Below are 14,626 nucleotides of genomic sequence, written 5' to 3' on the forward strand. Positions count from 1 at the left end.
CCAGCTTTGCTCTCACATGCAGATGAGTGCAGCCCTAGAATAATGAACTCAGATGTGTCAGTGACTGTCTCTGCCAGCATTTTCTGATCAGCTATATCTGAAATATCAAGAATTGTTGTGGTGTCAGAAAACATACCACAATAACAGTCTCTGCAGCCTTTTTAAAGGCAGTTAAAAATAGATATAAAAATTACTTCAGGCAAAGACAGAGGAATTCTCAACCTTTTATAAACTGGGTCTCATTCAAACAAATTATGTTTTAATAAAATCTATTGATATATACCTAATAAGGAATGTAGGAAAGTTGAAAAAGGCCAAGCTGAGTAAGCTGATGAGTTTCCTGTAACAGAAAGGGTTTGTGCAAACCTTGACTTAGAGAACAGCTGTTAATGGTTAGTTACCATTTTTATCTGTACGTGCAAAGTGCTGAGAGTGGTTGGGCCATGGTGTGCACAGTTCTGATGCTCACATTGCAAGATGGATACTGAAAAAACAAAGAGAAGAGCTACAGAATGATCAAGAGTCAGAGAAAATGCAATGAAGAACTAAAAACCTTAACTTACCTACTGAATCAAAAAGATTGAAAGGTAAGTCAGTAACTGTATACGTAAATGCACAAAAAGAATGTTGAATATCAGGGACATTTGAACCTGCCAGACTGAAATAAGAAGGAATAATGTCTAGTAGCTGGAATCAAGCAAAATAAAATAGTTTTCAGTACTTAGTTCAGTACTGACAATAAATATTCCTTGAAATAGTTAAGGGCTGTCATTGATTACTTGGCTTTGGGTGTCTTCAGACTGAGAGCCAGTGCTTCCCAGGAAAACACAGGCTGTGCTGTGTTTGAGTACAGCAGTGTACTCAGGGTTGAATACACTTGCCTGTAATTTACAGATCACACTATATATTCCCATAGTCTTCTTTGGACTTTATAAATAAATTTATGTACTTTATAAACTCTCCAAAACATCTATAAATAATTCTTTTCTTCCTCCCACCCCAAGTTTAGCTTTACTTTCCATGTGTGTCTCATCTCTATATGACTATTTTGTCCCACTTGTACAGCACTGTGACTGGATAAATATCACTGACAGGTTAAGGAGGCACCCACTTCTTGTCTCAGCTGCTGAGACAGCACAACACCTCTCTGAGAAGTTTCTTAAGTAGTGTCATGGCCCTCAGTTTCATTTGACTGCTAGGAGAATGTGCTTCATCCAGTTCAGCTCTCTCTGTAGCTGCTCTGGGGTTGTGCTTCAGAGATTTTTCAACCTTTCAAAGAAAAGGGATAAAATCAAAGCTTTCCTCAGCAACAACAGTCAGTTTGAAGTAATTCAGGTGTCCTTGTAATTGCAGCAGCTTTTGTGATTGCTTACACCTAACAGGAGTGTTTGGCTTGGCCAAACTGGTACCTGTGTAACTATGAGCAATTCTGGCATCTTATGTGTATGAGCCGTGTGCTTTTCCTTTCCTCGTGTTGGATATTGTCTCTTTGAATGTAGAGCTACAGTTTTCTTTGTTCTTTATATTTTATCAACACACAAGAATTTCCTCATGGTTCAATAAGAGATTCTGGTCTCCTAGTAGATATGCAGATAACACTGGTTTTGCTCTAGTAGCTGACATAAAGCTGAATGTGGTAACCTCACTTACTGAATGATTGTGTTGTCATTGGGAATACTCACACATGTAAAATGAGTAGGATTTGGCCCTTTGGTCATATTTTTGTAATAAAAGATAAAATGAGATTTTTCGGAAACTGCAACTTATGACCATAATATTTATGAGGCTGTCAAGACTGCACTGTAAAAAATCATATTATTTAATTCTTCACTCTGACACTAAAGCATCATTTCATTTATATGCAAATAGGAATATGCTGTTTCTTCACTGAAGAAGCTGTTTGAATTATTCAGATTTTATTAATAAAGCTTCATAAATAAGTATTTTTTCTACTCAATTGGTAGTGGCCAGGGGAGAGAATCTATTTATCAGACTTTGTTATTAGGAGCTTCATAACAAAATATGAAGATTTATGGAGTACATAATTAGACATTATGTGATTCTAATGGAAACACGGGGTTATCCAGATGAAATACTGTTTTCTTTATGCACTTCTCCTTGGCAGAGGCACTTTCTAGAAAATGGACAAAACCTGTCTCCATCACTAAGTTCCAAGAAATGTCTATGAAAGGCAGAGAAACTTTAATACCTTTTTTAAATCACACACACTGAAACAATTTTGAATAAAAGAAGGTGTCTAAGAAAGACTATAAGAAATGCCAGGGAGAAGCAGGTGGAGAAAATTCCTCCTCTGGGCAGAGGGGCTGGGTTGTGTGCTGCTGTTAGCAGGGTGTGCCAGGGAGATAAGTGAGTTTGTGAGTGTGTGTAAATGGGCAGGCAGCTACCTGGAGAATCCTGCTTTGGATTCCCCAACCAGAGAGCCCAAGGATGTTCTGCATAGTCATTGTGGACATAACTATGGTCAGAGCAAAACTTAATAATGTAAATTAATTCTGGCCATTTAACACATGACCAGGTGTTTTGAATGAGAAAATTCCTAAAAAAACCACCCACTTTTCATGCTAGCTTGTATAACCACTTATTTTATTTCTATAACATTGAATAAGACCTGAAAACACTACACCTAAAGTAGTCATTGCATCAATTTTTGAATAATAACTTTGTAACTTTCATTTCTGGAGTTTAATCAAAAAGAAAAAAAGTCAGTACAGTAATGATGAGCCTGATAATCCCCACCTGGGGCATTTCCCCACCCTGCCCACCTCCCTGTTTCAGCCCAGCCTGGGCTCATTGCCCCGGCTTTTGGTGGTGTTGTAGGACTGCTGCTCTCTTGCTTCCTCCAGCCCTGCTTGCTTGTGGGCTGGTGTCCTGGGCTGTCCCTGTGCCCAGGGAGGGGACACAGGGCTCTGGGGCTGTCTCTTCCCTGCCCTGCCCTGCTCTGCTCAGGTCCTGCCCACACTGGAGGTCCTTCCCAGCCCTCCAAGATTATATTATGATTATTACAGGTAAATTTTACTGAGGAAGAAATGCCAGACTGTTCTCCTGTACTCCTCCAGAGCAAAGATGTACAGCAGAGACTCTCCATGGAAGCCTTCCAGAGCAGGTAGGTTTTGGCCCAGGTTTTTCCAGCCTGGCAGCTCTCTTTGCACATAACTGTGTGTGCTGCTGGTTCAGACTCCTAGGTTCTTTGGCCAAAGGAAGCAAATATAGAAATTTAAATTGGACACCACATATCCTAGTGTGGGCAACTAGGCAACCTAATTTTTAGGCTCTCACAGTGCAAGAGTAAATTGAAAGAATTCCTTGCTCTGGACTGTGATATGCTTGTAGCTTTCTCCTGTTACCACTTCAATTTTTCTTTGGAGCAGAAACAGTAAAATCTGAGAAAAATTATTAATTTTTTGCAATCTTTCATACTGAAAGTAGTAATATTTCCAAGTCAGCTGCCTCCAATACTGCTGCAGTGCTTGCCAGCCACTGTAGGAATAACAGTACTGAATTTGAATATAGAGCCTTTTTTTGGTTGTTTTTTGCTTTGGATTGTTTTCCCTTTCACTGAGAGGATAACATGCCTTGGAAAGGCTTTATTTTAGGTGTGTATTTACTGGTGCACTGCAGAGCTTGTTCTGTATTAAATTTCAAGGATGAATTCTCTTGTGAGTAGTTTGCTGTGACTTGACTGATTCATTTATTTTTAAAGACAATTGTCTGGAGTTTTTTATTTTTCCTTTTTTTTGTGGTTACTCTCAGCTACAGGTGATGAAATGAAAACCAGCTTCATTGTTATTATATGAAAAACTGCAATGAGGTGACTTTTCTAATGCCAGAATAAGGTGGTAACTTCTGTGGGCTGGCAGAGGAACAAGTTGAAGTTTACTGTGGCTTCAGCCCCATGTGTCAGGCACAGCTCTGTGAAAGCTTTTCTCAAGCTCTGGCACAGGGAAGGCAGGGATGTGATCATGTGGAAAGGCAGTTCTGCTTCTCTTCCTCCCTGATGGAAAAGCATGCCATGTTTCTAGTCTGCTGTGACCTCTGGCACATACGTGGGAGCCATGTTCTCCTTGTTTTCAAGTTCCATGTTCAGGTGTCTCAGACAAGCCCTCTCCAGGCAGGTGAGCCAATGGACCAAATAGCACCTATGGCTACATGGGAATAGACAGGACACTCACTTAGAAAGGAGCCCTTTTCAGCCCTCAACTGCCTCCATCTTCTAATGTTCCTTTAAGCACAGAAACTCACCTAGAATATTTTGTTTTGTGACACTGCCTTACCTATAGGTGGTAGCTTGCTTTCTGCTGCAATATGTTTTTTGTGGGGAGGCATACAGGACAATAGTTGTTCCAAAATTCCTCCTACACAGCACCATTTCTGGAGTTTGTGGATCCCTTTCATATTCTCAGTGAGGAAATATTTTAGTGCTGTAATTTGGTGTGAGCGTCCTCCAGGTAGTGGATTTTGCTGCACATGAGCTTTCCAGGGAGGCTTTTGGTGACTACATTCTGGTTTTAGTTCTGTTCTTCACTCTGTGGTATGCAAGCCACAGGACTATATGGTATAGCCACAGAAATATGTGTGCTCATTACAAAACTGCTTCCTATTACAGCTACAAAATATGGAAACTATGAGTTAAATTGATCAAAAGTTATGTCACTATTCAAGAAAGCAGCAAGCCCAAAACACTTACCTGTGAAAATGGAAGTGTTGTTTTCTAATAGACATTTCTAAAATATCTAATGTTAAGAAGGAAACTGGAAATTAATTTAATTCACAAGTACTCCAGATATTTTGCCTAACTGAAAATAGATTTTCTGCTAGCATTCCCTGAAAGGGGCATGAGGGATGCAATGGCTGCTGTTCATATTTTGTCCATAGGGGCTGTCAGCTACCTAGTAACACATACATGCCTTCAACAAACATAGGATGTTGAAATGTCCCTGGTTTTGGTACAAATGTGGTAGCAAACTCACCTTTATGCAAGTCCATGGCATTCTCAGATGTTGCTCTCTGTCACTGAAATCTCTTGTATTCTCTCTTTTGACCCTCTGTTAACTGAAATTTGTATCCAAGTACAAGGAGTCACTTAGAAACAGGTATTATCATAGGAATTTTGAAAACAAACGGGAAAGCAATAGGATTGGATGGAAGGACTGAGAAAAGGATTTTTTACAGACAGCAGAAGCAGTTTTGTAAGCAATGCTGGCAGAACTCTAACAAAGGACAGAACATACTAGAGCCAGTGGTGCTTGATGAGGGGGTGGGAACTCACAGGAACACCACAGTGCTCATTTGGAGTGGCTGGGGAGAGTTGAAGTCTTGGGGTTTGTTCTTCTGGCAAGGACCTCAAGCTGTTGTGGAAACACAGCTCAGCAGGGTGTCTTCCTTCAGAGGTTTGAGTAACGGAAAGGAAATAAGGCAACTGTAATGCCTCCCTCCACTATGAACACTGCCTTTCATGCCAGAAGAAAGGCACAGCCTCTCAGCCTTTCTGATCCCTATTATATTCAATATTCGTATAGCCACAGGCTTTGTGTCCTAACCATTCCCTCTCAACTCTGAAAACTCAATTTCCTCTTGTTTTTTATCCAAAATACATCCTTTGGGCACAGTTAGGGGTATTGTGTTGTAGATGGTCTGTTTATCCCAGTGCATTCTTGCATAGCACTGACCAATGGGACCTTATTCTCTGCTGACTTTATCTGCGTTTGCATATATACAAGGCAAACAAAGCTGTGTGTAACAGTTTTACTTGATGGCATTTGGTATCCACACAGCTCTGATGAAAGTTACTTCCTAAGGAGAGGTGGAATGAAAAGTACAGCCTTTGATGAAAAGGTAGTCTGGAGAAAATCCGTGGAGGAAAACAAGGAGAGACATTTCTTAACAGAGCCTGCAATCAATGAAGAGCTGGTAGGGGTAGCTGAAGATGAAAACTGACATAATTTTACATTAAAATTGGCCTTTAGAGGATTAATTTTAATGTTTCTGCAGGGTGCTTATACTGAGAAACACTGAGGTCAAAATACAAGTATTTCAAATTAGGAAAGCAAACAGCTTCGATGATAGCTTGAAATGATCGGATTTCTTAATGGGAGACTTCAGTGAGGATGAAATGACGGTAAAAAATAGATTGCTAAAGCAATGAGAGCAGTAATGTGCAGCCACAGGAGAATCGGGGTGTGGAAGAAAGCCGGGGTCAAGGATGAAGCCAGCATCCCAGCCAGCAGGGACAGCCAATAGGTCAGGCTGGAGCAAAACAAGAGAGGGAGCAGCACATGTATAATAAATGTGATAGGCAGGGCCAAATCCTGCCCGAGCCTGCATCAGTACAACTTCAATGGCTGAAACCTCTTAACACAATGTCACTTCCAATATGATCTAACAACATACGTGCAGGCTTTTATTTAAATCAGTACACAAGGCTAGACTTTCCACTCTCCTGTGCTGTTTCTAGGCAATTGTAACTTCATTGTTTCACTGCTATTACTTTGGGGTCTTAGCTGAATTTCTTCTCTTGTGTATCTCCTGTGAGTAAAAATTCACCTGTTTGTAACTGGCCTTCTGTTTTAGCAAGACTAAATTCTTCAAGCTAAAAGATCATTTTAGGAAAGCATGATATTGTTCTCTATTTCTTGAACAGTATACTATTTTATTCAGATTTTAAAACAGAATTCTTTGTGCATTGTACCCACTGATCCTCATTTAAAAAATTAGAGGGTTTTTTTTTTTTTGTGTTTTTTTTGGTTTTGCTATGCTGCTAGTGTTCATGCTCTCCATATTCTGGCATCAGTGGTTTACAAAAAGGTGATAAAGAGGAGAGTCAGCTCCCAGAATTAATAAGCTGGAAAACTGACTTTGTTTGAAACACCTTTCTTGTAATATCTTTTGTATTTGTAGCATTTATATTATTTTTGAAGTCATCACTGATGTGAGAACAGTTATTTTAAATCTAACACTTAGCTTTCCATACAAGTAAAACTCTGCACACTTAACTGCAAGTATACATGCACAAGGATTCACTACTCTAAACCCAGAAGTTACAGATATTTGTTTTTGAACTGTAGCTTTTAAACTCTGGTTCTTTTCTTTTCATTGTTTGACAAAAAAAGAAACAAACCCCTATGGGTGATGTTACAAATAAAAATCAAAAGATTGCAAATCTCTAAAAGCCGCCACGTCCCTGCGCCAAAACTCTAGGCTTTAGTTACTCCTTTTAATGTATACTTTCTCTTAGATTAGCCTTGTAGAGAGGACTGTATTTCCTCCTCGTTTCCATGAGTATAACAGAGGTGGAGTTAACCTTTAACTCAGTAAGTGGGACTGTCAGGGTTTCCCTAAGCCTGCTGCAGTTCCTCCCAAGAGCCGCCAGCCCAGGAGCAGAGAGCTGGAGTTCCTGAGAGCAGGATTCCACCCACAGCTGCATGCAGCAGGAGGAGGAAATGCACACAGGAGAGAGAATCTGTGCCTGCCCGGCTGGCAGCACCCTGGTGGAGCCGTGCCAGCATCCCGGTGGGCACAGGGAGCCCCGAGGCTGGGAGCGCCCTCCCGCCAGAGCGCTCTGTCCAAGGGAAATGCCTCACTGAAAGGAGAGTCATGCATATGTCACTTTAGGCATCTCCTTAAAATATTAAAGAGGGGGACAAAGCTGTGGTAAGGAGAGTTCTTTTAGAAAATTGCCTGTGGACTGTGTTTTAATGTACTGAAGCTATTCCCTCAAGCTATTTTACACAATACCCAGTTTTCTTGACTTTCAGAAGTACTAATAATTCAGTGGATGCAGAATCACAGAAAGCTCCTGAACTCGTACTCTCCTCCACTGCCTTGGAGTCCTATTTTCAGCTAGTGGTTCAGAACTATAGAGCATTGCAAAGGGGCACAAAACTCTCTGTGGTGTTAACTGATACCTTCTTCGAAAGAAATTAATTTTAAAGCAGAGAAACTGGATGTATATGAATGAAATTTTGTTTCTTTTTCCTGAGAGCTGGTAGATTACTAACCTAGATGCTTGGTTTAACACAACAATTATAGTAATGAAATTCAGCATTGTCTTTTGTGTTTGGTATCAGGGGGGATTTTTCCTCTCTTTTCTAATATTTCTGTAGATATTTCTTGAGGGTTGTTATGCTTAAAATAGAATAAAATTACTTGAAACACTGTAACATGAATAGAAATAATGTAAGTAGCAAGCCCCTGTCCCCAGTTTAATATGAGGATAGTGCTTTTTTTAATCCTCTCCAAAAATTTGGCACACAATTCCTTGTATAACATCAAAATATATCTTAGAAATACCATTTTGTGAAAATTTCAGTTGTATAGGACTTGAGATACATGCTGCATACTGTCTAGCTATATAAATCATCAGGAGAAAATTGGCTTGTTTTTATGACAATAGCAAATAACATTGCTGGGATTTTTCACTATTAATGTAAAACTAGGAAAAATTTGGATCCTGTAAAAATATAATTGAAATGTTTGAAAATCTTGCACCTAAAAATCTCATTTTAATGCCTTTTTCTACAAGACTGTAGAAAATGTTCTGAATTAATTAGAAATTACTGAAGTACTGTTGAAGCAAAGTCACAATCTGCTGAATTTTTACCATAATAAGAATATTCCACTTGAAGATAGCAACTTGGCCCAAGATTTTTATGGAAGTTTAGTTCTGTTTAGTGCTAGAGGCATGTTTCATGCCCTCAGTGTCAGATAAAAAGGACCAGGTGACACCCAAACTGTGTTTTCAAACCTTGAAATAGACACAATCCACACCTGTGAGCTAATGACAAAGCAGAAAGACTGTGAAAGACAAATTCCTTTTAATCTTTGGGAAACAGATGACAAGAAGCAGTAGTAACAACCTTGATTAAAAGCTTGGAACACATTTGGAGAAATAGGAATTTACTTTTGAAACATGAAATACCTGTAAGTAAATGTAACCAGATCTTTCTTTTGGTGCTGACCTAGGCAGGTGCTACAGAAGCCGGGGCTTCAGAGTCCAGATGCCCCTCTCAGGAGCCCCAGCCACTCTTGGAGCCCTTTCCTGTGTTTTTGGGGTTTTTTTTGGTTTTTGGGGTTTTTTTTGAGTAAACTTCCTCTGCTTTTCTGCCGTCTCCTGTTTTATTGCAGAGTTGTTATTGTGGTGATAGGTCTCAGCTCCATCAGGATAACTTCCCTGTGCCTCTGCTCTCCTCTGCCATCTGGAAAGCAGTGGTTGGAGCTGACTGGCAACATGATAAATATGGACTCTAAAATACATGATTGCTGGGCTTTGTCTTAATATTTAAGTGCATTTCTCTTGCTCATGCTCCAATTTTTAATCACTATTATTTTAAAAAGATACTGTGACTTTTAGTTAATTCTGTAGATCTGTATTCTGTATCTTGTGCACGAGTGATAAAGATTCTTCCCCATAGCTATGAGGAACACCTTTTTTGTGATTTTTTTTTCCTTTTTTTCCTGTTAAGAAGAGATTTATCCTAACACTTTGTTTTCCTTGGTACTCCTGCTGTTACCACTTCTATTGCCCAAGGAAATGTTTCTACCTCAAATCCCTCTGCTTCCACAGTCTATGCACAGACTGTGAATATAGGCCATAGGTCACGCTTTGGAGAAAACAGGAGGGTGGAGGGAAAAGGAAAAGTTACAGGTCTCAAAAAGGGGGTGACTTAGTGAACTTTAATGGCTTTTTACATGAAACAGCTCACGTTGGGGATTCTTACAGCCTCCTTGGTCATACCATTCTGGCTCTGTAGAGGTTAAGTCAGAACAAAAAGCTAAAACAAGGAGACAGGAGATGGATTTCTTTTTGTATATGTATAAATAAAAATACTGTCTGAATATAATGAGAATTTTGTCTGTCAGCAACTTCTCAACAAAGAGAATAAGACTTCTTATGAAATAATTTATTTTCACATTGGGTACTTTGTAGTTAGCTTATGAAGACCAAATGTTAAAGTAATTTGCCTAGATGTTGCAAATCTGGCTTGTTTAACAGGAAAGCATGACACTTATGTACAAAGAAGTCATGAATGGCTACTAAACACTTGAAATTCACACTTTATAACATTTAGCTATGCTATAGCATGCTAACTTACTTTTTGTAAGTTAGTATGACTTGCAGAAACATTCTGTTAAGGCATGGGGTTTTAATCTTTAGTTTCTTTCAAACTAAATTAAACAGTTTAAAGACCTATATTAAGTCCACTCCTGCAATTCAATGTTATTAGCATGAGAACAATTTTTCACTTTTAAATAGTGATTTGACTTTTTGGCTTTTCTTGCAAATGTGATCCAAACATCACTGATGTCACTAGAAATACTTTGCTTACTTACAGTGGGTATTTGGTTCCCAAATATAGTGGGTTTAATTCCTTTGCATGAAATAAACATTTGGACAAGAGTACAAATGACTGTATTCTGTGTAACTAGGGGAATGCAGTGATTTGGTTTGGGGGGGTCTCACAAGTCTAAGGTGATTTTCCTGAGACAAACAGTGGTTATTGGCATGTATGTGCTCTTTCTACATCAGGTTTAATTATTCCAAAGAACTTTAAATGGTTTTACCCTCAAAGAGCTGGTACAGGCTTGGATCACAAAACCCAATAATGGAGTAGGTGGAGCTTTCACTCATGAGATGGGAGATGTGGACTGAAATCACTTCACAGAAAGGGAAGGGATCTCAAGTGAATACTGTAATGCTGTTTGGTAAAATGAGAAGGGAAAACCCTACCATACTTCATAGTGCTCGGATAGACTTAATAAATTCCCAAGTTCTCTTTAGAAATACATAGGAAGCCAGGGCTTCCAATTTTCTACAGAATGTTTCAGCAGAAAACACACATACCACCTTCCAGAAGAAGACTCACAAAACTGTCAGACCATTATGACACCCTGAATTCTTCTGTAGACAAAGTCCAGTGATCATTCTGTCTTTTCATCGTGTGTTTAAATATATATGTCCTCTTCTGAACATCTTAACCCAAAATTTACCAATAGGTCTGTATGGTCTGAATTAATACATGAAAGGCTTGATTAGTGAATAGCTGGACTAAATATGCAAATTACAAAGTTTTCTTTGAGGTTTTATATGAGAAGATGTTTTAAAAACTTTATCAATGTCAACATGTCAGACTGCATTTCTCTGTGAAATCTTGAAACTGCTCTTTCATCTATGTTGTAAACACATCAACAAGTATGTAGAATGTCTTGACTTTGAAATGCTGTCACCTACTTTCTGTATCGTTGTCAGTAGTCAGCTTGTTATAAAAGTGTTTCATATCTAACTCTGTTTCTTTTGGTAGTGTGTCAACATACTGCATTTTTCAGCTGTGCTCTTTGCTGCCTCTTCCATTTTTATCAAAAATTCTGTGTGACAGAAGTTTTTCTTTGCAACATGTTGATATCTCAGGTTCTCCACTGTCACCAAAGCAGCTGTGCTACTTTGAGGATAAGCTGAGTCTGTGTAAACCATCTTCAGTGTTTTGTGCCAAAGTTCAGTGGGATTTTGTACTCAAATGCTTTTGTGATGATGAGAAGTCCCCAAGCTTCAGTCATTGTCTTTACTTCTTAGTTTGGAAGTTTCCCAGAATGTGTTGTGTTTAGTACTGTGCCTACTCCTGAGATGCTCAGCTGTTTGGAGTCCACCGTTTGCTTGGAACAAACTCATCTGGTGATGAACAAGTTCTTAAATGTGAGTGTACTCAGACATTCTATTCTACTGTTTCTCATATAATTTTTTGTTTTGTTTTGGGGTTTGTTTTCAGAATATATAAGGAACAATTGCCTCAAGTGCCCCAGCTGGAATCTGAACATCTCTATTGAGTTACTGCATTCCAAAATGTAAGACACTTGCTACTTTAAAATTTTGAATTATACTGTTTCACAAGGATTTTCAGTTCCAAAATACAATACTGCTGGAGTTTACAGTGGTACAAATTTGGTTGAGTTGGAAAAAATATTCTGTTCAAATGCCTTGGAGACTTGTGTAATGGAATTGCATAGATTTGTAATGAAGGGCAGTGAGCCCATGGACTGTGATGAAGTACTGAACAACCATAGAATCCTTTAGGTTGGAAAAGACTTTTGATATCATCAAGGCCAACTGTAATCTCAGCACTGCCAAGTCCACCACTAAACCATATCCCTAAGAACCGTGTTTGCAGACATTTTAAATCCCCCCATAGATGGTCACTCCACCACTTCCCTGGGCAGCCTGTTCCAATGCCTGCTAACCCTTCCCATGAAGAATATCCGATCTACATCCTGTCTGGTGCAGCTTGAGGCCATTTCTTCTTATCCTGATATCAGATACTTCTGTCATTCTTGTGTGTTCTTGGATCTTGCTGCATCTACAAGAGTACAGTTTCAAAGGTCAAGTTCCTACATCGATTTGGTTCCAGTGCTGTAAAATACAATTTCCTAGTATCTGATATGAGTCAGGAGGGTTGACTTGTCTTCATTCCATCATCTGCAAGGATGCACAATACTTCTGCACTTGTACTTTCTGTTGTGCATTACTTGCACTGCAATAATATCCCAATGATCTCCTCAGGACTAGATCACCTTGTCTCATACCTGTGTACAAGACACACAGTTTTGCACTTAACCTTCTTATGATGTATCAGTAAATATATTATCCAGCAGTGAATTAGTAAATTTAAAATCATAAGGTTTAAGAAAATGATCATAAAAGTTGAAACAGGGAGAAAATATAAACTTTGAAGAATGTATGCTTTCTCCTTTAATGCAAGGAGAATAAACTTCATTTTTAAAGAAAGATCAGTGCATGAACTTGTTTCCTCCTCTATCAGTATAGATCACATTCCTGATAACTAACATATCATAAAGAAACATTTTCTAGTTATGGTATGTTTCAAAACCAGGTTGACATGAACCAGAGATCAAACAAAATCTGTATACACGGACCTACTTTGAAAGAGTGAAGGATCTGTAGGGTGTTCAGATCATATAGTCTGCAGAAATTTAATTGGCATATTGTTGCTGTTTAACTTAAAATGCACTGCATAGTTACAGTATGGAGGATTATTAGAAATAACTGAGTAAGTAGGCTGTCATTCTAGGAAAGACAGTTTCAAATTAACAGAATTATCTTTGGAATACATATGTGTCTTAGCCCTGACTACATCAAGCTGTTAATCATACTGGCTGGACCCCCCACACTTTGCATATGGATCACACTGCTGCTTTAAACACTGTTTGTGGTTGAGTTGTTTTATTCCACCCTAATCGGTATAAATTTATTAGTTAGGATGTGACCAGGGAAGGCAGAAAGTGAAGATTAGGTTTTCTAGAAAAACTTGGATGAGAATTTCAAAGTGAACAGTACCTAAAATATTTGTTTCGTTTTTTTTCTTCCAAACAAAATGAAGCGGACACAAAGCTGAGAAAATACGTTCCCTTGAGGAGGAATCAGACACATAGTTGGTAAGTGGCCATAGTATCATGGTTTCCTCAAATCATTGCTTGCCAGAGTAATAAACCACATTTGAAAAATATAAACTTTCTTGGTGAATAAAAAAGCTATGTGTAAAACAAAATGTACTCTAAAAATTCATAATATATCAGACCCATTTTTTCAAAATTCACAAATTTTTATCTGTTCCTTGACTACAGACAAATATTTTTTTTACAAATGAAAAAATTATTCTGAGAAAATATTTAGCACACTTATCTGTTTAAAGGAAGAACTCTAAAAAATGTTGCTTTTCAGGAGTTTTGAATATTTTGAAATTATAGACTTATAATTTCCAATCCAAAGTAAGAAATCTTGCTGACAGGAAACATTTTCAAAGGGCATGAACCATTAGATGATCTGAAATCCAGATGTTAGCTGTATAGCTGCAAGCAGAATTGATTCATAATAATTTAAAACAAAAAGCTTAAAAAATAAGAGCATTTGTTGTATTTCTGTTGAGAACTGGCTTCAACAAAATAGTTCTAGCTTAAAAAAATCCATTCCATCCCTACCTTTAAAAAGTATATTGTTGGAATTGATAAGATGAAAGTAGGCAGATATTTTCCAAACCAGAGGTTGCAGATATAACTTTCAGGTTTGTCATCTGTGCAAAAGCAGACTCCACGGACACTTTTCAGTGAGACATTTTTGTTTCATTTTTATGGGAAGCAGCAATGACTTGGCTTCTAGGAGGTGCATTGCAAAAGAGCAAATATCACTACAGCATTAATCTCATTTTCTTTCCTTCTGTGTATGTCTTATTTTATCAGCTGAGCATTTGATTTGGATGTGCAGGAATTGTCAAGTATCAGCTATGTGAACTATTAAGTCTATACTCACCGTGATATCCCCTTTGTCTATGTGCAAAATTGCCATTGTCTCTAATCAGTATAGGACATAAAGTAAGTGTGTGTATGTGACAAGATTTGTTCAGGGTGGGGTTGTAAATGTGGAATGTGCTTGTTTGGTTAATTTGAAGTACGAGTCTGATACTATACATAATGAAAATAGTTCTTGGCTAGCCTGTACCGGAAGGTTCATCTCTTGAAGGTGTTAAAAAGAACCCCAAAACGTGTATGGGTAAGAAATTGAAAAAGGAAACAAAGGTAAAAAAATACAGGGAAAAAAAACCCCAGT

The sequence above is a fragment of the Melozone crissalis genome, unplaced genomic scaffold (genome assembly GCF_028551555.1).
Source record: "Melozone crissalis strain CALT ecotype California unplaced genomic scaffold, PUWL_Pcris_2 ptg000045l_1, whole genome shotgun sequence".
Classification (NCBI taxonomy): domain Eukaryota; kingdom Metazoa; phylum Chordata; class Aves; order Passeriformes; family Passerellidae; genus Melozone; species Melozone crissalis.